This window comes from Rattus norvegicus, chromosome Y (genome assembly GCF_036323735.1).
Source record: "Rattus norvegicus strain BN/NHsdMcwi chromosome Y, GRCr8, whole genome shotgun sequence".
Classification (NCBI taxonomy): Eukaryota; Metazoa; Chordata; class Mammalia; order Rodentia; family Muridae; genus Rattus; species Rattus norvegicus.
In genome coordinates, this window is record NC_086040.1 from 31,285,513 (window position 1) to 31,311,764 (window position 26,252).

Below are 26,252 nucleotides of genomic sequence, written 5' to 3' on the forward strand. Positions count from 1 at the left end.
TGACTCACCAAAGAGCAATGAGGCTGTTCTAAAGAGTGGGCCATACCACAGGATTTTTAAAATGTTGTGCCATTCCTCCTTCACAGCACTTGGCAATACTCCATGTCAGAACCAAATTTGAACCATGCTTTTACCCTGGATAGAATTTCAAATACTATACTGAATAGGGAGAGTGGGCAGCCTTACCTTGTCCTTCACTTTAATGAATTGTTTAAAGTTTCTTTATATTTAGCTTGATGGTCATTACAGGTTTCCTCTCCCTTGCTTTTATTATGTTTCTCCATAGGACTTGTATCCCTTATCACTCACACTCTTTTATCATGAAGCGGGGCTGGAATTGCTTTTTCTGCATCTAATGAGATTATCATGTAATTTTTCCTTCAGTTTCACTTATAGTGGATTATACTGATGGATTTTCAGAATTTGAACCATCCCAACCTCCGACTAGAAATTAAAAATTACACAGCATAACCAAGGGAAGTACTCGCCTGCATACTCTAACAATCCCCCCCCCTGAAAAAAACAAAAACAACATGCAAACAAAAAAAAATCATTCACCCTACAGAACAGATTTTATACTAACATACACACTCAAACATCCCACCCAAAAAAAAACAAAAAAAAAACAAAAAACCAAAATACATGCAAGCAAGAAAACCCTGCACCCACAACATCAAAATAGCATGAAGTTAATATCACTGGTCATTAATACCGTTAAGCATTAGTGGCCTCTATTCAACAACAAAAGGACAGAGGTTAAAATAATGGATGTAAAAACAGGATGTGTCATTCTGTTGCATTCAAGAAGCACACTCCAGCAATTGAGATAGACATAACCTTAGACTAAGGTGTTGGAACATGTTTTCCAAGAAATAAAACAAGAAACAAGATGGTGTAGCCATTCTAACATCCAGCAATCAGACTTCCAAACAAAAGTAATCAAAAGAGAAGGGGAAGGACACTTCATATTTATTAGAGGAAAAACCCGCCAAAATGGCATCTCAATTCTGGATGTCTATATCCCAAAGACAAAAGTAGCAACATTGGTGAGAGAAATATTGCTGAAGCTTAAATATCACATCGAACCTCACACATTAATAGTGGGGGATATCAATGTCCCATCTCACCAAGGGCAGGTCATTGAGACAGAAACTAAAAATAAAACAATAAAAATAGAATATATAACTGCCAATGGTTTCAATTAATCTGACCTCATTCATATCTACAGAATATTTCACATGAACACAAAAGTACACACTTTCTTTTCTGTACCTCATGGAACATTATCCTGAACTGATCATGTTCACCCTCAATAAACAAGTCACAACAGACACAGAAAGACTGTGCTAACCATTGGATCTTCTCAGATCACCATGGATTTAAACTGGACTTCAACAATAACAAAAAGTCTATAAACTCATGGATATTCAATAGCTTGCAACTGAAGAACCACAAGTTCAGAGAAGACTTGAAAAAAAAAGTTCCTAGAATTCAATGATAATGATGGCATATCGTCTCCAAACTTAAGGTACATAAGGAAAGCAGTATAAGAGGAACGTGCACATGCAGCACAGAGCAATTTTATAAAGAAACTGGAGAGACCCCATACTAGCAGTTTCCCAGCACACATGAAATCTCTAGAATAAAAAGAAGCAAACACATATTAAAGGAGGGGACAGAAAGAAATGATCAGACTCAGGGTGAGAGTTATCCACCAGAAACAAAAAGAATACAAATATTAACAAAAACAAGATCTAGTTCCTTGGGAAAATCAACCAGACAGACAAACCCTTAAATAGATAATGTAATACGAGGTAAGACAGCATCCAAATAACAAAATCAGAAATGAACAGGGAGACACATCGATAGACAAAGATGAAAGTCACAGAATCCTTAGGTCTCACTTCAAAAACCTTCTTTCTACAAAATTAGATTCTCTGAATTAAATGGATGTTTGTGTAGATGGATAACACTGACCACAGGTAAACTAAAGTAAGATAAACTATTTAAATAGCTGTACAACCCCTAAAAAGACACAAACAGTAATTGAAAGTTTAACCACTGAAAAATTCTCAGGGCCAGTTTCATTGAGCGCAGACTTCTACCAGATTTTCAAAGAATTCTCAACCTACTCCAAAACACAGAAACAGAAGGAAAATCACCAAACAGATTCCACGACACCACTGTCGCCCTGACACCGAAATCACAAAATGACTCAACAAAGAAAGAGTTTCAGACGAATTTTCTTTACAGACAATGGTGGAAAAAATACTAGGTAAAATGCTCAAAAACAAAATGAAAAGCATTTCAAACTGCCATTCAGTGCAATCATGTAAGCTTTCTCCTGAGGATGCAGGAGTGGATCAATCTATGAAAACCCATTAAAGTGATCCACCATATTAACAAACTTAATTGAAAAAAAAAATTGTGCCCTCTGCACTTCAAATTAACGTGGGAGCTCCCCTTGGATTTAACTTTTTGGTAGTTGCATATCATAATATATATTTTTTTTAATAAAATACATATATATTTTAATAAAGTAACATTAAATTGTTATATCCTAACATCATAATATATAACTAATATTAATATACTATGTTAATATTAACATGTATTTATACATTAAATTATTATATTAATAAGGTAAATATAATTAATAGTAATATATTATGTTACTATATTAAATTAATATATATTGATATAATAATGTAACTGATATATTACATTAATATATCAAAAATAATATATTAATTATTAACATATTTAATATGATTTATTAATATTCACTATTACTCAATGGTGTGAAGGAGCAGAATTAAAGAAAGAAGGAAAAAATGCAAGACTATCTCTTAAATGCTGAAAATGCTTTTGACAAAATCCATCGTCGTTCCATATTTAAGGTCTCAGGGAGACCGGGGATGTCAGGCACATACCTAATGTAATAAAATACTAAAATAAATACAAAAAATATTACATAAAATGCAATATAGCAAGCCAACAGTTAATATCTAAATAAGGGGTAGGGAAGCAAAAGGCAATTCTACTAAATTGGAGAATGAGAACAGACTGCACACCTCGCAGCATCCTTTCAGTAAAGTCCTTAAATTCCTGCTAGAGCAATAAGACAACCAAAGGAGGTCAAGGGGGTGATATCGCAAAAGGAGAACTCAGTGTATCACCATTCACACATCATATAATAGTGAACATATGTGATGCAAAAGTTTTACCAGAAATGACCTACATATGAAAAACACCTTCAGCCAAGTGGATGGATGAAAAATTAAATGAAAATAATATGCCATGCAAATGACAGAGAGGCTGAGAAGAAATTATGGAAGACATGCCAATCACAATGGATATATATATATATATATATATATATATATATATATATATATATTATGAAATATAAATTAACTCTTACCTAGCACATCAGAAGCATATCTGGTGTGAACTCCAAGTCTCTGAAAAGAGACACTGAGGAAGGTAGCAGAAGACAGAAAGACCTCCCATACTCACAGACGGGTAGGATTAAGAGAGTTAAAGAGGCCATCTTAATTTTGGGTGTAGATTCAAAGTTCCTATCTTGCAGTCAGGATGACATGGTTGCCAAGGTGCATGCAGGAGAAGAGGCAATCTTGCAGTCACATGTGGAGTCAAAGATGACATCATCTTGCTGTTTGGGTGTCACATGGTTGCTCATTGTGCACATGTGACATCATTGGCTGTGGAAGCAGGGTCAACCTGAAACATCTCTGGCTTTCTACCATGCAGATGGTGTTACAATTTCTAAATCACATCAATCACCAAAAATAACCAGGGTAAAAACCTGTGACAGAGGGATGGCAGCCATTACTGGAGAAGGAAATGGCTTTGATGTCCCTAAGAAAAAACTGCTCATGCCATGGCCATTCAGGCAAAGCAAGCATAATGGGATGAGGAGATCTAGATTTAGAGACTGAATGTTTAATGTTTTCTTGGGAAATTTTAGCCTACTCACAACGGTTCACTGTTATCAGAAAATTTTTAAAGTGGAATAATATGCAGGTATGAGCAATAAGGACATTGTGAAGCTGCGGTTAACTAAGTGGAACAAGTTGAGAAACCTGAAACTCCTCTGGGTGAGATCATTGAAAACCTTGAGAAAAAGGAACACTGGGCATGGATCACTGAAGAAACAGATATCCACAGAAAATACAAGAGACATGACTGAGAAAGAAACAGCTGTATCTACTGGACTATGGAGCAATGGTTAGAGCCCCTACAAGGGGTGATCTCTATTAACAGAAAATTTGATTCAGAAATACTGTTGAGGAAAGCTTGTTGGAATTTCCAAATCCAATGACCCATAAAGAAAACACACAACTTGGTTATTATAATTATAATCTATAAACGTGTATTGGGTAGATCTAACGTTATCATAACTTATACTCCAACCATAAAACCCCTGCTACATGTGCATTCTTCAGGCCACATGGATTGTTTCCATCATTACTTCCTCCTCTTTTTCTTCAGTCCTCTCCCTTCCCCTCTTACCCTCTTCTGCCTCTCTACCTAACCCCACTGTCATTCCTCCAGTACCAACTTTCCCCTCCGGCTATCAGTAATAGGCTCTAGCATTTACTGACCGGTTAAAATGGGAAGAAGTTTCATATGTGATCACCAGTGTCCATGATAGAGGGCTAGTTGGTGGGGGGAGACCTCCTTTGAGGAAGCAAATAAATATCAGGATACAAATTGCATTTGCTTGGGAAGAGCAAATCTGTATAATGCTATCAATATCTGTCCAGTGGATTGTGAGAAAATGGGGAATATTCTTCCTAAAGACCCAGCTATACTACACCTGGTCTTATATCTGAAAAGACCTCTGCCATGCAGAGAGTACATGTGCTCCATCATGTTCCTAGTGGATTTCTTCATAATGAACAGAAAATAGAAATAAGCCAGATGCCCCTCAACCAAACAGTGGCTACAGATAATTTAGTTCATTTACACTATGAAATACTATACACATATGAAAAATAAGGACCCCAGCTCTGAAAAAAAGAAAAAAAAGAAAGAAAAATAAGGACATTGAGAAGCTGCTGTCAAGAAGATGGAGTGAGAAAGTATTGTCCTGAATGAAGTAATTGAGACCCAAAATAACATGTATATATTCACTTAAAAGAGGGTATTAGCCATTAAGTACAGAATTCACACACTAAGTTCTATGGAACCAAAGAGGATAAACAATAAGAATGGGCCAAGAAAAATGTTTGAATTTCACTCAGAAGGAGGAACAAAGTAATGAGAAGAGGCAGTTGGAAGGAAAGGATTGGGTGACTGAGGGGATGGGAAGGTAAATAGGGTTTGAGAATCATTTCTTGGGAGAGACGAGCAAGAGGTACAGAGCGCCAAGAGAATAAACTGAAATCAGTGACTGTCCAGGGTTGGTACTATCTCTATGATTTGCCAGCAATCTGGGATGGGTGAGGATACCCTGGCGTCCATGAGGGTGACTTTAGCTGAGACTCGTAACAGTGGGGATACGGACACCGAAATGGTCAATTTCTGTAGCCACAGAGGAGCCAAGGTGGAAGGATAAGGAACCAAACACATCCCCAAAATTTTGACCCAGAAATTGCCCCCTCTATAAGAGACACACGGAGAGAGATGGAAGAGGAAATGAGGAAATGGCCAAAGGAAAAGTGGCCGGATGTGAGACTTATCCTATGGGCAGACGGCAAACACTGACATTATTAATGGTCCTTTCTTATGTTTGCAGACGGCAGTGTAGCATTATTGTCCTCTGCAAGGCTCCAACGAGCAGCCGACTGATACAGATGCACAGGCACAGGGCTTGATATCAGACAGTGCTCAGTGAGTCTCACTAAAGAGCTGAGGGAAGGACTGAGAGAGGTAGAGGAGCACAATGGTTCTCACATGAGTTCAGTAAACCCGTCGCCTGTCTGTGGATCCTGTTCTCCTACCCGGGCTGCGTTTTCAGGACCTAGTGGGAGACGATGAGTCTAGTCCTGCAGAGACTTTATGTGCCAGGAGACGGGGTGTACCCAGAAGGGTCCTCTACTCAATAAGAGTAGAAGGGGAGAGGATAGGAGGAAGAACTGTAAATGGTGGGTGCCTGGAGGAGTCTGGTGACAGGGCAGAATTGAGAATGTTACCTGGTGAATATATACAACCATTCTAACAAGGGGCCAAGGCATGACATCATGGGGGTGGGGCATGACATCGTAGGGGTGGGGGAATAACATCATAGTGGTCGAGGCATGATATCCTGAAGCCAAAAAGAAAATACATGAAACTAGAAAAAAAAATCAGCCCAAGAGGGAAATGAGACCTGGAGACACACACATGGCAGGCGTTTACCTATGCATGGTATCGGCTGTGAGATAAATCATATTCCATCTACAATCCACAAATGCAGAGAGGACAAAGGAAAGGAGAAGGCACCTTGAGAAGAAAAGCATCGACCTATCTGAAAGGAAAAACTGGAACAGATTCTGTGAGTGAGTGAGTGCGACTGAGGACAGGAGCAGAAGTTCAGAGGGGAAGATGGAGGGATAGCGGGGTGTAGAGAGAACTGGCCAGAAATAGAGGACATACGGGTTAATGCAGAAACTCGATGGAAGCACTGGTTAATTCATGATGTCTAGAGGGCCAAATTCCTGAGGATTTATTCTGACAGAGAATGCATAACATGAACCTGCAATCCTTTGAAATCGAGCAAGTAGGACCTCAGGGTTGGGTATGGGGCACATTCAGTGGAGTCGATTTCTGAGTAGGTAAAATGGAGATCACTGAACAACAGACCGATGCTGGGTCAGAGATTATAAAGATATAGCAATAGAGGACTTCCTGGTACCTTAAGCCTGCAACTGATGTAAGTGCACACAAAAACCCCTTCCTGCTCTCCAAGGTTCGTTTAGCCCTTTTGACCCTGAGTAAATTATATGCACACAACCATAGCGTGTCCCTGAATACCTTCTAACAGAGCTGTGACACTGAAATCCTTGGAAGACACCAAAATTCACTTGCACGCAGACCAATATTCTGCTGACTAACTGTTTCCTGGGTCCACTTCATCCTTTCACACGTTTTATGCACCTGGACACTCTAGGTAGGAGACAAGAGATGAGTGTGTGTGTGTGTGTGAGTGTGTGTGTGTGTGTGTATGTGTGTGTGTGTGTACATAAGTGTGTTTGTGTGTGTGTGTCTGTCTGTGTCTGTGTGTGTATCTGTATATTGGTTATCGTCTCTGTGTCTGTGCTTCTGTATATTTGTGTGTATACGTGTGTGTGTCTGTGTGTTTGTGTCTGTGTATGTGTGTCTGTGTCTGTGTGTTTGTCTGTGACTGTCAGTCTCTCTGTGTGAATGTCTGTTTGTCTAACTGTCTATGTCTCTTTCTGTGTGTCTCTGTGTATCTGTGTGTGTGTACATGCATATGTGTCTGTGTGTGTGTTTGTGTGTTTGTGTATATGTTGTGTGTGTTAGCCATGCATAAGCTAACCATCCTCACACAGAATGTCTGGATTGCTTTTCTTTATAGAATGTTGGCGAATCTTTCTCTTGTCCTAAAAGACCACTCTGGTTCTCAACTCTCTCTGTGAAGCCATGACAGTTTGAGTGATTTTCATGTGAGAGGAGTCTGTCCTATTGAAAATTGCTTTTCTGGATACAATATCACTTAAAAAAAACACATCTCAATATTTATTTTCCTTATAACGTGATCCCTCGAGGGGATTTTTCCATCATCATCATCATCATCATCATCATCATCATCATCACCATCATCATCATCATCATCACTAATATTATTATTACAGGACTATTCCATTATATTGTTATCTGTGTTGTTACCAGTGTGCTAAAGTTCATTGATGGCAGAAAGAAAGATTTTGTTTCATGTGGGTCATGGACAGCCACGATTTTGTTCTTGGAACTGAAAGATTTATTTGCATGCTCCCATGAGTAAATACATGCAAGTACAGAAAGTTCCTTGGTCTTCTACATGAGAGTGACATCCTCACATAGTCCTCAGATCTACATGAGAAACAGAGAATTTAGATGGGCAATGAAAAGTATGGTGATCAAAAACCAAGTTGGGGAGAAATAAGACAGTTTTCCACAATGTTTCAGGCTTTGGGGATTGGTAGACATACACAACCATCTTATTATTCATAGCAGAAATATTCAAAATTAATAAAGGCAGAAATTTTAACAACATATTTATGCTGGCTAATTTAAATTCCCATATTTCATCTGTGGAACATTATATATTCTCTTTCAGGTTCTTCTTGAAATTATTTGAAGAAGTGAAAACTGGTATGTGTTTATCTGTTCACATTCATAAAGCATCACCATTGCTCTAGTGATGAACAGACTGCACAACTGTCAAGAGACAGACTGACTTTCTTGCCAAAGAAAAAAATCTTCACCTTCATGGAGGCAGTTTCATTCTTAGGTGCAGAAGTTTAAAATCCCCTGAGAATGCTTCCTACAGGTACCATTTCCTGTATATTGTAATATCCTAGAAAATGGGTTTCTTTTTGCATTTTATTTCAAGTGTTAAGATCTACAAACAAGTTTTGAGTGCATGTACTATTTGTAGATGTTGTCTTTTTTCTTTCCTATAGATGGATTCTGGTTTGTGGACTTTCAGGCATTTTCTGATCCATCTCTCACAGCAGGGGCTGCAAATGAGATGAGTCTTCATCAGGAATAAAGGAAAGAAGAAAGGTAAGGTAATAGATGATGCCCTTATGTATTTAACCCCTCTGAGTCTGAGATGGCTGTTGTCATCAACCTGTATATCTAAACTTTAACTTTGAAACAAAGTACACTCACATGAGTTTAAGCCTTTGTACTTTTCATTGTGTAAATATATGCAATAAAGAGAGCTTTCAAAGTAATAAAGTTGTGTGATGTGTGTTACTCATTTAACAGATGCCCTTGTATAACTTAAAAGAATATATAAATGCTTTTCCTTCATGTTGAAGGTAATGAAGACAGTGTCTCTTCTAAAAGTATATGTAGGAATTTTGACAACTATTAAATTAAATATGTTCATATCTTGACAAAACACCAACCACAATTGCTTATGGGATACTTCCTATACTTACTCAGTGTTTTTTCCTAAATATTGACTTTAAAATGCAGTTAGCAGAATTGATATTGAGGAGGATGGAGGGAGAGAGGAAACTGAATGAGAGGGGAGGTTGGGAAGGGAGTGGCCTTTGCAGGAATTAGGTATAGGGAAAGCAGGGAAATGAGAATGGAAGATAACCTCATACTAATACTGTCCAAACTCTTCCACAAAATTGAAACAGATGGAGCACAACCACATTCCTTATATGAATCCACAATTACTCTTATACCTAGCCCACACAAAGACTCAGCACAGAAAGAGGACTTCAGACCAATTTCACTTAGGGATATTGATGAAAAAATTCTCAATAAAATTCTTGCAATCCGAATATTACAACACATCAAAAAAATCATCCATCATGATCAAGTAGACTTGAACCAAGGGATGGAAGGATGGTTTAATATAGGAAAATTCATAAATGTAATCCATCATGTAAACAAACTCAAAGATAAGGAGCACAAGGTCATTTCATTAGATGGTGAGAAAGCATTTGACAAAATTCAACAACCCATGCGAATAAAAGTCCTGGCAAAATCACGAACTGAAGGCTCATATCAAAATAGAGTGTAAGAAATATACAGGAAACCTGTAGCTAACATCAAACTAAATGGAAAGAAACTTGAAGCAATCCCACTAAAATCAGGGACTAGACAAGGCTGCCCACTCTCTCCCTACTCATTCAAAACAGGACTCCATGTTATAGTCAGAGAAACCAGACCACAAGGGGGTCAAACTGACACAAATTGGAAGGGAAGATATCAAAATATCACCATTTGCAGATGATATGATAGTATATACTTAAGTGACCCAAAAGTACCACCAGAGAACTTCTTAACCTGATAAATAACTTCATCAAAGTGTCAGGGTATAAAATTAACTCAAACATACCAGTAGCCTTCCTCTCCTCAATGGATAAACAGGCTGAGAAAGAAAATATTGAAATCACACACTTCACAATAGTCCCAAATAATATAAAATATCTTGGTTTAAGTTTATTCAAGCAAGTGAATGATCTGTATGACAAAACGTCAAGTATCTGAAGAAAGAAATTGAGTACTATCTCAGAAGATAGAAAGAGCTTACATGCTCATGGATTGACAGGATTAATATAGTAAAGATGACCATTTTGCCATTCAATTTAATTTTACACATTCAATGCAATCTCCATCAAAATTCCTACTCACTTCTTTAATAGAGATAAAAAGAGAAATTTCCAAATTTATTTAGAATAAGAAAAAACTAGAAGAGATTAAACTATCCTCCACAAGAAAAGAACTTCTGGGGGAATCATCACCCCTGAACTCAAGCAGTATTCCAGAGCAATAGTGATAAATACTGCATGGTATTGGTAAAGACACAGATGGATAGACCAGTGGATTAGAAGTGAAGACACAGAAATGAACCCACACACCTATCATTTGATATTTGGAAAAGTAGATAAAAACCATTCAAAGGCAGAAACATAGCATTTTCCAAAAATAATTCTGGTTCAACTGGAAATCAGCATGAAGAAGAATGCAAATTATCTCATTTTTATAACCATGTACAAAGCCTAAGTCAAAGTGAATCAAGGACCTACACATCAAACCAGAGGGAGAGGAGAAGGAGAAGAAGAAGAAGAAGAAGAAGAAGAAGAAGAAGAAGAAGAAGAAGAAGAAGAAGAAGAAGAAGAAGAAGAAGAAGAAGAAGAAGAAGGAGAAGAAGGAGAAGAGGAGGAGGAAGGAGAACAGGAAGAAGAAGAGATTGAGGAGGAGGAAGAAGAGCAGGAAGAAGCAGAAGAGGAAGAAGAAGGAGGAGGAACAGGAGGAAGACAAGGAGGAGGAGACGGAGGAGGAGGAGACGAAGATGAAGAAGACGGAGAAGAAGGAGAAGAAGAAGAAGAAGAAGAAGAAGAAGAAGAAGAAGAAGAAGAAGAAGAAGAAGAAGAAGAAGAAGAAGAAGAAGAAGAAGAAGAAGAAGAGGAAGAAGGAATTTAAACAGAAAGAGAACTAAACTTCCATTCTTCCCCATTCCCTCTCTTCCTCAGCTGTTGTTTAGGCAGTTGTGTTAGTGAGACGTTAACAGTGTAATTTCTGGTGTTACTTTGAGACACCAACTCATAGTAAATTTTAGTCTCTTAAAATCTTCTTGCATGAAGTAAGACACCCATGGCTACATCATTCTCTATTCTCCAGCACTTCACTTAGTTCCTTTGAATAGGCAGTGTCAATATTATATAGGGTCTTTTCAGATAGATGTAAGTATTTTGAGTTCTGGAGGGCCACAATTGTATCATGCTCAGTGGACAGCACCTCACAGATCTCCTTACCCATTAATAAGCCCTTGAAAGTACCCAATGCCTACATATCACCTTATCTCTAATTTGGAAGTTATCTCCATTGGATAATCATGTGAAAATGAAAACTTAGTTTTCTCCAAGGGAATATCACTGGGTACACAAACTAATTTTAAGGGTAGACTGCGTATAAAGCACTAAGGGAACTGAACATCATCTTTGGAGGATCCTTGTCTCATAATGGGTCAGGACTTTTTCTTCAGAATGTCTTTTTCATTTTGTTTTATGTTTATTTATCTATTAATTTTTGCTCTGTATGTTTTGTGTATATATTTTTCCTGCTTTTATGTTTCCATGGAATTCCAGAGTGTGTGAATGGAAGTCTGGGTCTGCGTGTCTGTATCTGATTCTTGAACCTTGTTTTGGCTCTTTTCTATATGCTTGTTTTGTTCTACTCCTATTCATTAACTTTCATTTTATTTTTATCCCTTAGATGATGGTTTGTTTTGAGAGTCAGAAGGATGTAGATACAGATGACAGGAGAGGAATAGAAGGGGGGAATAGTGGGTAGAGTAATCATAATTCAAATATATTGCATGAAAAAGTCTAATTTTAAGAAAAGAATTTTAAAAACATACTTTCTGGGGCCTGTCTGCCCCCTTTTCTCAAAATCCTTAGTAGTTTCATATAAAAAGTTAATGAAAATATTTTAAATCTTTTCCAAGGCAAAGAAAATTGTTTGTTTACATCTGATCTGGAACTGCCACTATGGGAGTGAAGCTTCTGTAGAGTTGCAATAATGCAGTAGGAGAGTCTATAAATGCTTTCAGAGAAATCAATCCACTGAGGTTCAGCGGGAGTTTCACATGATTGATGTTACAAATTTTCAATGGGAAGATATACATTTTCGATACTTCAGTTTTCATGAAATTCTTCAAGATCAAATTACAAGTAGTATGGAATACAATCATAAAATAGGTTTGTTCCTTTGAAAATTTCAAAATTACCCCAAATAATACTTAAATATCATTAATAAATCAGAACATATTGTATCCTAAACCCATATAAACATGACAATTATGAAATAGAAGTAGATGCGTATTAGTGGATAAAAGCTGTTTCTGGAGAGGCACTATTTTATGTCTGTGATAATTTCACTTCATAGGTAGATGGGTTAAATCAAAGTCTGATAATGAAGACCTTGCTGTAAAAGACCATTCTCTCACTAAGGGACTCTAAAACCCTGTTGTATAGAGTGCTAGCATTTCAATGTATCTCTTAATGACACTCCATTGGTTAGATGTGCCATATTTCCTGTATTCATTCCTCTGTGGAAGATCATCTGGGTTCTTTCAGCTTCTGGCTATTATAAATAAGGCTACTATGAACATAGTGGTGCTCATGTCTTTGTTATATATTGGGGCATCTTTTGGGTATATGCCCAAGATAGGTGTAGCTGTGTCTTCAGATAACTCAATGTCCAATTTTCTGAGGAACCTCTACACTGATTTCCAGAATAGTTATATCATTCTGCAATCCCACCAACAATGGAGGAGTGTTCCTCTTTCTCCACATCCTCTCCAGCATTTGCTCTCACCTGAGTTTTTGATCTTAGACATTCTCATTGGTGTGAGGTGGAATATCAGGGTTGTTTTGATTTGCATTTCCCTTATACTATAGTTGTTGAATATTTCTTTAGGTATTTCTCTGCCAATTGATATTCTTCAGCTGTGAATTCTCTGTTTTGCTTTGAACCCCATTTTTCAAATGGTTATTTGTCTCCCTGTAGTCTCACTTCATGTGTTCTTTGTATATTTTGGATATAAGCTGTCTATCAGTTGTAGGATTGGTAAAGATCTTTTTCCAATCTATTGGTTTCCATTTTGTCCTAACAACAGTGTCCTGTACCTTACAGAAGTTTTTCAGTTTTTTTAAGATCACATTTGTTGATTCTTCATCTTAGAACATGAGCCTTTGGTGTTTTGTTCAGAAAATTTTCTCCAGTGCCCATGTGTTTGAGATGTTTCCACACTTTGTCTTCTATTTGTTGGAGAGAATCTGGTTTGAAATGGAGGTCCTTGATCCAGTTGTACTTATGCTTTCTACAGGGCAGTAAGAATGGATCGATCTGCATTCTTTTACATACTGACCCACAGTTGAACCAGCACCACATGCTGAAAATGCTGTCTTTTTTTCCATTGGATGGTTTTGACTTCTTTCTCAAAAATTAAGTGACCATGGTTGTAGGCGTTCATTTCTGGGTCTTCAATTCTATTCGACTGGTTTATTTGCCTGCCTCTGTCACAACGCCATACAGTTTTTTTTTTTTTTTTTTTGTTTTTTTTTTTGTCACTGTTGCCCTGTAATACTGCTTGAGTTTAGGGATAGTGATTCCCATGGAAGTCCTTTTATTGTTGAGGACAGTTTTAGCTATTCTGTATTTTTTTTTATTCCAGATGAATTAATGAATGTTCTGTCTAAATCTTTGACGAATTGGATTGGAATTTTAATGGGGATTGGAATGAATATGTAGGTTGCGTTTGATATAATGGCCATTTTTACTGTATTAATCCTGCCAGTCCATGAACATGGGAGATCTTTCCATCTTCTGAAATCTCCTTCACTTTCTTCAGAGACTTGAGGTTCTGCTCATATGCTCATATTTTTTACTTACTTGGATAATGTCACCCCAAGACATTTTATATTATTTGGTGCTATTGTGAAGGGTGTCATATCCCTACTTTCTTTCTCTGCTTGTTTAGCTTTGTGCAGAGTTATTTTTATACTCAGCCACTTTGCTGAAATTGTTCATCAGGCTTAGTAATTCTCTTGTGGAATGTTTGAGGTCACTAAGTATACAATCATATCAACTACAAACAGTGCTATTTTAACTTCTTCTTTTCCAATCTATATCCCTTTGACCTCCTTCAGTGTCTGCTTGCTCTGACTAAGATGTCTAGAACTATATTGAATAAGTTGTGAGAGAGTGGGCACCCTTGTTCAGTCCCTGATTTCAGTGTGATTGCTTTAAGTTTCTCTCCACGTAGTTTAATGTTAGTTATGGATTTGCTGTATATGTTTAGGTGTGGGCCTTAAATTCCTGTGCTTTCCAGGACTTTTTTCATGAAGTGATGTTGAATTTTGTCAAAATCTTTCTCAGCATCTAATGAAAGGATCATGTGGTTTTTATCTTGGAGTTTATATAGTGAATTATGTTGTTTATTTTCTGTATATTAAGGTATCCCTGCAAGCCTGGGATGAATCCTACTTAAACATAGTAGATGATTGTTTAATGTGTTGTATGAATATGTTTGCCAGTATTTTATTGAGTATTTTTGTGTTGATATTGATAAGATAAATTGGTCTGAGTTATCTTTCTTTGTTGAGTCTTTCTTTGTTTTAGTTATAAGAGAAATTGTGACTTCATGAAAGCAGTTTGGAAGTACTCCATCTGTTTCAATTTTATGGAATAGTTTGGACAGTATTGTTATGAATTTTTCAATGAATTTTGGATGGATTTCTGCACTAAACCCATCTGATCCTGGACTCTTTTTGGGTGGGAGAGTTTTGATGATTGCTTGTATTCCTTTGGGAGTTATGGGTTGTTTAAATGGTTTATCTTTTCCTGATTTAGGTTTGGTATCTTGTATTTGTCTGGAAAATTGTCTTTTTTTTTCCAGATTTTCAAGTTTTTTGAACCTAGGCTTTTGTAGTACAGTATTTTTTTAATTTCCTCTGATTCTGCTGTTCTGTCTCCCTTTTTAATATTTGATTTTGTTAATTTGGACACACTCTCTGTATCCTCTGCTTAGTCTAGCTATGGGTTAATATATCCTGTTGATTTTTTCAGAGAATCGGGTATTGGTTCTGTTGATTCTTTGTATGGTCCCTTTTTTTCTACTTGGTTGATTACAGCCCTGAGTTTGATTATTTTCTGCCTTCTACTACTCCTGCATTTATTTGCTTCTTTTTGTTCTAGAGCTTTTAGGTGTGCTGTCAAGCTGCTGATGTATGCTCTCTCCAGTTTCTTTCTGCAGGCACTCAGAGCTATGAGTTTTCCTCTTAGCACAGCTTTCATTGTGTTCCAAGAGTTTGGGTGTGTTGTACCTTCATTTTCATTGAATTCTAAGAAGTCTTTAATTTCTTCCTTTATTTCTTCCTTGACCAAGTTATCATTGAGTAAAAAAATTGTTCAACGTCCATGTATATGTGGGCGTTCTTTCCTAATTTTTATTGAAGAACAGCCTTAGCCCATGGTGGTCTGATAGGATGCGTTGGATTATTTCTATCTTTCTGTATGCTTTGAGGCCTGCTTTTTGACTGATTATATGATTAATGTTGGAGAAAGTGCCAGGAGGCTGTGAGAAGAAGGTTTATCTTTCTGTTTTAGGATAGAATGTTCTGTAAATATCTGCTAAGTCCATTTGGTTTATACCTTCTGCTAGTCTGTCTATATCTCTGTTTAATTTCTGCTTCTGTGATCTGTCCAGTGATGAGAATGGGGTGTTGTAATCTTATACTATTATTTTTTGCGGTGCAATATGTGCTTTGATCTTTAGTAAGGTTTCTTATGTGTATGTAGGAGCCCTTGTATTTGGAGCATAGACATTTATGATTTTGAGTTCATCTTGGTGGATTTTTCCCTTGACGAATATGAAGTGTCCTTCCTTATGCTTTTTGATGACTTTTGGTTGAAAGTCGATTTTATATATTCTTCAGATCATTTGCTTGGAAAATTGTTTTCCAGCCTTTTACTCTGATGTAGTGTCTGTCTTTGTCTCTGAAGTGTGTTTCCTGTAGTGCAAAATGCTGGGTCCTCATTACATATTGTGTGTCAATCTGTGTATTTTTAGTGAGGAATTGAGTCTATTGATGTTGGAGATATTAAGGAATAGTGATGGTCACTTGCTGTTATTTTCATAATTGGAGGTTAGTTTATGTTTGTGTGCTTCTCTTCTCTATGTGTTGTTGTGAAAAGACTAATTTCTTGCTTTATCTATGGTTTTACTTGAATCCTTGTGTTCGGTCTTGCCAGTTAGTGTCCTTTATAAGACTAGATATGTAGAAAGGTATTGTGTAAATTTCGTTTTGTCATGGGATATCTTGGATTCTCCGTCTTTGTTAATTGAGAGTTTTGATGGATACAGTACCCTGGGATGGTGTTTTTATTCTCTTAGTGTCTGTATGACATCTGTCTATGATCTTCTGACTTTCATAGTATCCGGAAAGAATTCTGATTTAATTCTGATAACTTTGCCTTTATATATTACTTGACCTTTTTCCTTACAGTTTTTAACATTTTTATTTGTTTTGTGCATTTGGTGTTTTGACTATTATGTGATGGGAGAATATCCTTTTCTGGTCCAATCTATTTGGAGTTCTGTAGGCTTTGTGTATGTTTATGGGCATCTCTTTCTTTAGATTAGGGAAGTTTTACTCTATAATTTTGTTGAAGATATTACTGTCCCTTGATGTTGACAGTCTTCACTTTCTTCTATACCTGTTAAGACTAGGTTTGATCTTCTCATTGTGTCCTGGATATCCTTTATGTTTTGAGCTAGGTCTTTTCTGTTTTACATTATGTTTGACAGTTGTGTGATTCTTCTGCTCCTTAGATTATGTCTTCTATGTCTTTTATCCTGTTGGTGATTCTCACTTCTATGACTCCTGGTCTCTGTCCTAGGTTTTCCATTTCCAGGGTTATCTTCCTTGTGCTTACTTTATTGTTTCTATTTCCATTTTTAACTCCTGGGTGGTTTTGTTTATTTCCTTCTCCTGTTATGCTGTTTTTCAAGTAGTTCTTTAAGGTAGTTTTGTGTTCCCTCTTTCTTGCATTATATTTGTTTACTTCAGTTTTTTCTATTGTCCTGCATTTTCTTAAGGGAGTTACTATTCTTAACATCCTCCATCATCATGATAAATGTGAAATTAAATTTAGATCTTCCTTTTCTGGTGTGTTTAGATATCCAGTGTTTGTTTTGATGGGAGAATTGGGTTCTGTTGAGCCCAAGTAGTCTTGGTTTCTGTTGTTTGTGTTCCTGTGCTTTCCTGTGGCCATCAGGTGGTCTCTGGAATTAGCTTGTCTTGCTCTTTCTGACAGTGGCTTGACCGTCCTGTAGGCTCGTGTGTCAGGGCTGCTGTAGACCTGTTTTCCTGTTTTCTTTTACCCAGTTAAGGGAACAGAGTATTCTGCTCTCAGGCATGTAGTTGCTCCTGTCTACTTACTTTCAGCTGTCCCTGTGGGCGGGAACCAGAAGGAACTTCCCATACTTCTCCTAGGTCCCTCTGTGGGGGGAGGGGGCACAGATGGTAAAAGGTGTTTTCCTCTTGAGTCAGGAATCTGGGCAGAGAGTAGTCTCCTCTGATTTCCCAGGAGTGTCTGCTTCTCTGAGGCTCTAGTTACCCCACCATCATGATTTGGGTACAGGGAGCTGTTTGACAAGATCAGTTCCGATCCAGGCACAGTCTGGAACATGGTGCTCCAGTAGATTTACTCCTCCTCAATTCCAGAGTCACTATGCAATTTTGTCTTGGGCCAGAGATGTGGGTAATTGTGGGCAGAAGTGGTAGTCTGTGTGCATTGTATGCTCAGTATTGCCCACACTCCTGGGTGATCAGCTCTCTCTCCCACAGTTTCTAGGAGAAGGGAGCTTTGTGCTGGAATCAGCAAGGTTCAGGAGCCAGCTTGAAACTGGAAATGCCTGATCCCAGAGGAGTTCTGCATGTCCTGAGTCAACCAGTGAGCTCGCTTCAAGCAGAAAAGTTGGAATCACCTCTTCTCTCAGGCCTGAACTCACTTGTTGGGCTGACTTTCAGCTTTCCATAAGGGCTGCAACCAGAAGTGTCTTGACCCTACTGCTCCTAGGTTCCTATGCACAGGAGGCCCAGATGGAGCTAGGTGTTTTTTTCTTGAGTCAGGAATTTGAGCAGAGTTCTCACGGGTTTCTGCCCCTCTGACAGTGTAATACTTCCCCACCCCTCATGACATTTGGGTGTAGAACACTGTTTGGACAAGTTCAGATTCAGCTGCAGTTTGGACTGCAGGGCTCCTGCAGATTGACTGCTCCTATATTCATGTATCCAGTGGCACTATGCAGTTTCCTCTTGGGCTAGGGATCTGAGCACATGTGGGAAGAAGTAGCAGGGTCTCCTCGTTGAGGTCTCAGTATTGCACACTCTTCTGGGTGTTCAGCTCTTGTCCCACAGACTTTCCAAAGGATTTCAAATGTTCACTCCCTATCTTACAGGTCCTCAGTCTTTCCAGTTCTCCTCCAAATTTTGTTTGAGAAGATGCCTCTGGTTAAGGGGAGGAACAACAGGCCCAATCAGAAAGAAAAGGGCTGGAAATCTTCTTCTCTTAAAGGTAATCTCAGTGATTTCTCATATTCCACAAGTGGAACAGGTCCTGCCCCTTCTCCAGAAGAGACTTTAATACCTTTGCCAGCTGCCAAAGCAGGGCAGAGAGCTCTGTCCATTCACAAAGACAGTCAAAGATGTGCCCTATCTCCACCAACGTGCTTATGAAATCTGCTTCGGGTAAATGAGTTTGAAACCTGATTCTGCTGACAAAGCGGATTGCGGAACTACCCTATTAAGCCAAGAGGACATTCAAAGTCCTCCACTATTAAAAATACGCTTAAATCATCACTTATGATCCAAGGCGTACAAAATACAGTTACAAATACCCAAGTGAACCTCATAACACACATACCAGCCCAAGAAGAGACAAAATTTTCTGCATGTACACCATTAGATCAAGGACCATTGACAGATTCAGAAGGGGCTTTTGAGAGTTCCACACCCACGCAAGATGTGGTAGAAATTTCTGAATCCACCGATGGAACTCCTGTGCCTTCTGCACATAAAAAATATGTTCTAGCAGCCTCACCATATCCCCCAGTACTTCAAATGTCCCTATATAATAGAGAATTATTCAAATATCCTCTACCACTGAAGGGACCCTCCTGACATCCCATTAGGCCCCAAAAAGCCAAGTTTATCAAAACACACTGTCAATGAGCCATGCAGGCTCCATATTTATACAATGTGCAGAGAAGATAAAATATCCCCTACCTCCTCAGGGGACTCTAAGTCGTTCTGTCCTGAAAGCAGAGGCTCCAAAATTTTCCACATATACATCAGAGATGCTAGAACTTCCCAAAACTGAGCAGTATTCTCTGAGTATTACTCTATCTCATAAAGAGACTGTGGGACAAGAAACTTCTACAAAAGGAGGTCTACCCATAGCCACATCTTTAGAAATGTCTTGTGGATGTGACACATATACAAAAGATATTCTAGGACAGATTCCATCTGTAGAGAAGTTTATGGACCCAAACATATGTGAACCATGAAATGCGAACACCAGAGTCTGTAGCATCCTCGACAACTGAGGAAAGGGATTCCTTGTATTCCATTAGTGTAAAAGAAGGAATACGACCTCCACAAATTCCACAGTAGGCTATAGGAACTTCCTTATCTCCTCAAAATCAGCCATCTTCCCCAACTACAGAAGATGCTACACACTCTTCCAAATATTCAGAAAGGATTGCCATTCCTTCTTTATACCCACAAGCAGACCCAGAACATCTGCCAAATACCTCAAAAGCTCTGGATTTTACCTCATCTTCTGAAGGGGCTTTGGAGCCTGTTTTGCCTCTCAAGCAGGCTAGGGAACCTGACACTTCTATAGGAAAGTCGGTTTCCACTTCTCCAGCAGAAGAAATTTCTCTTGGAACTTCCACAGTTACAAAACAATATCTAGAATATGTCTATGATGCTCAGGGAGAGGTCACATTTTCAGAGGTAGCTCTAATACATACTCTCCATTCTGATATCACAGTAAGGATTCTACACGTATACACGGTACATTAAGACCTTCCTCATCTGAGAAGGATGTCTTAGGATCTACTGCATCTGAACAGCATGTTTTAGAACTATCCCCATATACCTAAGTAGATTTATTTAACATGTCCACTCTGGGGATAAAGAGGCGACATTCTCCCTCTACCAAAGTGGACCACAGGCATCCAGTTTCTATAAAAAAAAAGGTTAAGATTTGATCCTTCTGATGTAGTCTTGAGAAATTTCCTCTAAAGAAGATAGTTTCAAACATCCCCCTTCTGCCAAAAGGGATCTTGTGCCATCTTCTGCAGCCAAAGAGACAGCAAAAGCTACATTTTCTCCTCAGGTGAGTCCTAACCTTCTCCATCTGTCCAAAGGGTCATGGAATTTCCAAAAAATATGAAGGAATTGTGCAAAGATGCCATTCCTTGAAAGGACTTGCTGGACATTCCATATTGTCCCAAGATGCTCAAGTAACTCCTCCTTCTACAAAAAAGGCATGCTCACCATCTAACCTAGGGTTTCAGAGAATTTCTTCACTCCTCTCTAGGGCTCCAGAAAGTGTTCTCCATGCTCAAAGTGGTTTGTCATTGTGCAAATTAGACTTCAAACATATAAAACGCTTTTTTTTATATTACCAAAGGTCTGAGGGAAAGTCCACATCGAAAAAAAAATCATTTAGACCTTGTGCCATTAGTCCAAGTATATCAGAAAAATTCCATGTCTTTTAAAGCACCTAAAAATCTATCTTGCTCTAGCACTCATCCTAGGAAACAATTACCTTTAGTCATACAATCCCTAGGATCATTGAAATACAAAAAGGGGTGTCTAGAAACTTTACCATCTGCCAAAAGGTCTTTAGGATGTTCACCAACTTCTCCAAGAGCTCGGTTAACCCATAGAAGAACAAAAGAACTAAAGCCATCTGCTCAGGGTGTTTTCCAAAAACCACTTATTTCTTCTTTACTTTTATACCAAGACAAGAGGCCAGCTTCCTCATCCCCATCTCTGATCCCTTCTTCCTATTTGTTCTCTCTCCCAAATCGCTCTTTACTCTGAATTAGATGCCAATTACTAAACCATAGACATATGGAAGGAGGTAGTTGCTGTCAAAACAAAACTTGTGATATCACAGAAGAAGCTACGGCTCTCCAGGACACAATAGAATTTTCAAGGAGGGCCTAATGATGATGGAACTGCCATAGCCTACCTGCTCAACAGCTTCCTTGCATTGACCAGATTTGGTTGTGCACTTTCCAGTAGTGTCTCCTGTGATACAGTAGAAACATTTACATGCTACATCTCTCTAAAGCTAGAGCCTTCTCTCTGCTTTATTAGTGATTACATGCTCTGAATGAAGAAAGTTAGTCAGGGGCTTGTCATGGGTAGAAAAGATCTAGGAACACAGAAGGAAAGATATTCTTCTGGAGATTAATTTTATTCTCCGGTCAAATCCTGTGACATAAAGTTCAATTCCCTGGGTTTTCCCTGTTTCGCTGGTGCCAGTATTTTCCCTACAGAACTTTAATTGAGTGAATATTGTTTTATATTTTCTGATTGTAAATTCATTGACAGGGGACATTATATATGTTCCTGCATGTGTACTCAAAATTTCATTTTTCAAATTCCATTTTTTGCAATGAATTTGGTATCAAACGTGGCTCAGCTATAGAGTGAATATAAGAGTGGAAATATTGTGTACCTACTTCTAATGATCAACTCCCAAATCCATATTTTATCCATTATTTACAAGACATCAGTAAAGCAAAGGACAACATGGAGTAAAGAATGTGGTTCTGAAGTTCTATTAGATATCAGTCCTCTAATATCTACCTTCTTGTGTTCCCAGGGATAGGCTTGAGGGTTTTGGATGTTTTACCATGATTCTTTCTTCAGGCCACACATCAGTTTCTGAGTGATGGGCAGTGATAGGAATGGCTTGTGGCCAATGAAACCTCAAATTCAATAGGTTATAAAAAACAGGAGGGAGTCTATTTGCAATTGTCACTTGTGGATCCTATAGTCTTCACCTTGCTATGCAGAATCCATCCAAATATTAAACCAAAATTCCTAGTTGTAGGATCCACCAAAAGTATATATATATATATATATATATATATATATATATATATATATATATATATACACATATATATATATGTATATATGTATATATGTATATATGTGTATATGTGTATATGTATATATATATGTATATATGTGTGTGTATGTATTCACATATATATATATATGTATGTATTCATATATATATGTATGTATGTATGTGTATATATATATATATATATATATATATATATATATATATATCAGGCACAAAAACTAGATAAGATTGATGAAGATAAAATTGCATTCTGCCAATAAATGGTTTTAGAACTTTCATGAGAGACACAGCTAGAGCATGTCAAATACAGAAGTGATTGCTCGTGGCAAAGCAGAGAACTGAATACAGACCCCTTGTTTGTAGATGTTGAGAAAGGATTACAAGAGCTGAATGGGCTTTCAACCCCCAAAAGTACAATAAGTTCAATTAACCAGAGCTTTCTGGTATTAAACCAATATTCCATGACAGTGTCCTTCCAAACACCTGGCTTTTGGGGGAAAGAAATTAATGATATAAACTCTCTGACTTCCAGGAACCATTAGAAGCAGGGAAGTCCAGATTCTTCTGAGAGGCTCCCAGCTCCTGATCCCATGTGTGGAAGGATCAGATCAATTCTATCTCTTCAACTTACATATTCCACTCCTACCAAGGCTTCAGTGAGATTTCTCAGGGATGATGTATTTCTTCCTTCTTTTATACCAAGACAGAAGACCAGCTTCGTTCTCCCCATCTCTGATTTCTTCATCGTCTTTGTTCTCCCACCCTAATGACTGTTTCCCCTGAATTTGAGGCCAATTAGTAAAACCTATAGGTACTGAAGTAATATCTGAGAGGCATTTGCAGTCAGGACAACACTTATTACATCACAGAAGAAGCTAGTGCTCTCAAGGATACAAGAGATTTTTCAGGGAGAGCCTAATGATATTGTCACTGAGAACTGCCATGGCCTGACTCTAAACAGCTTTCCTTACATTAACCAGTTTTGAGGGTGCCAATTTAGGTATGTCTCCTGTGACACAGTGGAAACTTTCGTTCTCCATCTCTCTAAAGCTAGTGACTTCTGAATGGAGAAAATGAGTCAGGGGCTTGGCATGGATAGAAATTATTTAGGAACTTGGTGTGGAGGAGATTCTTCTGGATAATATTTTTATTCCCAGGTCAATTCCTGTGACATACAGTTCAATTTTCTAGGTTTTCTTAATTTTATAAAGGCCAGTACTTTACCTACACAACTTTCGTTGAATGAATATTGTATTTCACTTTCCTATTGTACATTCCTTCATAGGGGACATTATAAATATTCCTGAATATGTACTCAAAAATTCTGTTTTCAAATTCCATTCTCTGCTATGATTTTGGAAACAAAGTGGGCCCATCTATAGACTGAGAATAACAGTGTAAATATGGTGTACCTACTTCAATTATAAATTCCCAAATCCTTATGTTATTCAAAAATTACCAACATCAATAAAGCAAAGGACCACATGGAGTATACAATTCGTTTCTCTATTCACATTTGATATCTGTACTACACTATCTACTTCCTGTGTTCCCATGGCCAGACTTGAAGGTTTTAGATGTGTTGCCATGATTCTTCCTTAATGTCATATATAAGAAACAGGAGCATGGGCAGGGGGAAGAAAGACTTGAGGAACAGTGAAACCTCAACTCAATACCTTCATAAGTACAGGAGGGAGTCTCTTTGATATACTCATTTGCAAACTCTACATTCTTGACCTAGTTGTGCAGAATCCATGTAATCATTCCACCTAACCTAATAGGTGTAGGAAGCACCTAAAGTATATATATATATATATATATATATATATATATATATATATATATATATATATATATATATATATTCAACCACCAAAACTGGATAACATTGATGAAGCTAAGAAATGCATTCTGCCAGGAAACAGATATAGATATTTCCTAAGAGACAAAGCTAGAGCATGTCAAATACAAAAGTGAATGTCAATGGCAAACCAGTAAACTGGAAATGGAGTTCCAGTTGGTAGATTCTGAGAAAGGATAATAAGAGCTGAAAAGGGTTTCAACCCATAAGAACAAAAATGCCAATGAACCAGATCTTTCTGGTACGAGACCAATATTCAAAGGTGGAAAATGGAAAGACCTAAGGCTCCAACTGCATTTGTAGTAGAGGATGGCCTTGTTGGGCACCAAAGGAAGGTTAAGCCCTTGGTCCTCCCTTGGTTTGACTTGCATTTAAAGGGAATGTGAAGGGACAGTAATGGGATGGTTTATAGAAGAAGTGGAGAGGGACCTGTTAGGGATCTTATGGGAGGAAATTCTAAAAGGAAACAGTATTTTAAATATAAATATATAAATATACATTTTAAAAAAAGAAATAAAATTTGTAAAAAATAAAAGATATAAGAAATAAAAGAAGAGAAAACTACCAGCTAATTACAGCTATTGACTCAGAAATCTAATGAGTCACTATCAGGTAATGACAGTCATAGAAATAATAGTTGAAGGACTGAGATGATGATGTTTCAAATAGAAGCTCTTCTCTATCCCAGATATCAGGGTCAGGCACAAACTGCACTATAGGAATCTAAAGCATGGAGGAGTTTACACAGAGCTAGGGTTACAAAACTTGTCCTTCCCGTGTTCTTTAAGTCCCTTTTCTTCTTGTCAAAAAGAATAAAGGCCATCCACTCTCAGGAAAACAACTGTGCCCTTTCCATCCCTTGGCTTTTGGAATAAAGAAATGAATGATATAAACTCTCTGACTTCCAGGAACCATAAGAACAGGTAAGTCCAGATGATTTTGAGAGGCTCCCATGTCCTCATTCCCATATGTGGAAAGCTGAGATGAAGGCTGTCTCTTCAGGAAACCCACTAAACACCTACCCTGGACTCACTGAGCTCTCAAATGGACCAGGTAATTCTTCCTTTATGATACCAAAACAGAAGGGAAGCTTTCTTTGCACATCTCTGATTTCTTCATCCTCTTTGTTCTCCCTTCAAAAATGTCTGTTTATTCTGAATGAAAGGCCAATTAGTAAGCTCTAGGGGTACTGAAGAAATATCTGAGAGGCAGATGCTATCAGGACAACACTTGTGACCTCACAAAAGGAGCTAGGGCTCTCTAGGTTACAAGAGATTTTTCAGAGAGGACCTAATGATAATGTCTCTTAGAACGCCCATGGCCTACATGCTGAACAGCTTTCCTTACATTGACCAGTTTCAAGAGTGCCTTTTCCAGGAGAGTCTCTTGTGTCACAGTGGAAACATTTACGTACTCCATCTCTCTATAAAGTTAGATACTTCTCTTTTCTTCATTAGTGGTTAAATGCTCTGAATGGTGAAAGTTAGTCTGGGGCACGTCACGGGTAGAAAAGATTTAGGAAGATGGAGTGGAGGTGATTCTTCTAGATAATATTTATACTCCCAGGATTATTCCTGTGACATACAGTTCAATTTTCTAGGTTTTCTCTGTTTCGCAACGGGCAGTATTTTCCCTATAGACCTTTAATTTATTGAATATTGTATTACAAATGTGATCATATTCTAGTTTTCTTCTCTTGCTTAGTGATGAAAAAAGTGATACCCAGTACTGTATTAGAACAAACATTATATAGTACACCTAAAGAAAACAAATTGCTCCCAAGGTCAACGTAACTTCATAAGTAAGCAATTTGAATTCACAGAGAAATGTTAAAGTATTGTATTATTTATCCTTAAAAGGATACTTGTAAGAATCTTTTAGAAACAGAAATCTAAACATCTGTATAAAAATGTTATACCTGCTTTAAATGATCAGAATGCACATCTGTGATTGGCAAACCTTATTAAATCCTATCAGGAAGCTGAGGGTAAAACTGGTTCAGAAA

At 37.8% G+C, this 26,252-nt stretch overlaps 1 long non-coding RNA gene across 1 annotated transcript in view; it reads right to left on the bottom strand.

Moving 5' to 3' along the window:
- Positions 1 to 24,173, bottom strand: part of LOC134484486 (uncharacterized) — a 35,343-nt gene extending 11,170 nt beyond the window's left edge. The window contains exon 1 of the long non-coding RNA XR_010061955.1: positions 23,018 to 24,173. This is a non-coding gene — a long non-coding RNA (uncharacterized LOC134484486). The remainder of the gene's footprint in view (positions 1 to 23,017) is intronic.
- Between the last annotated feature and the right edge of the window lie 2,079 nt (positions 24,174 to 26,252).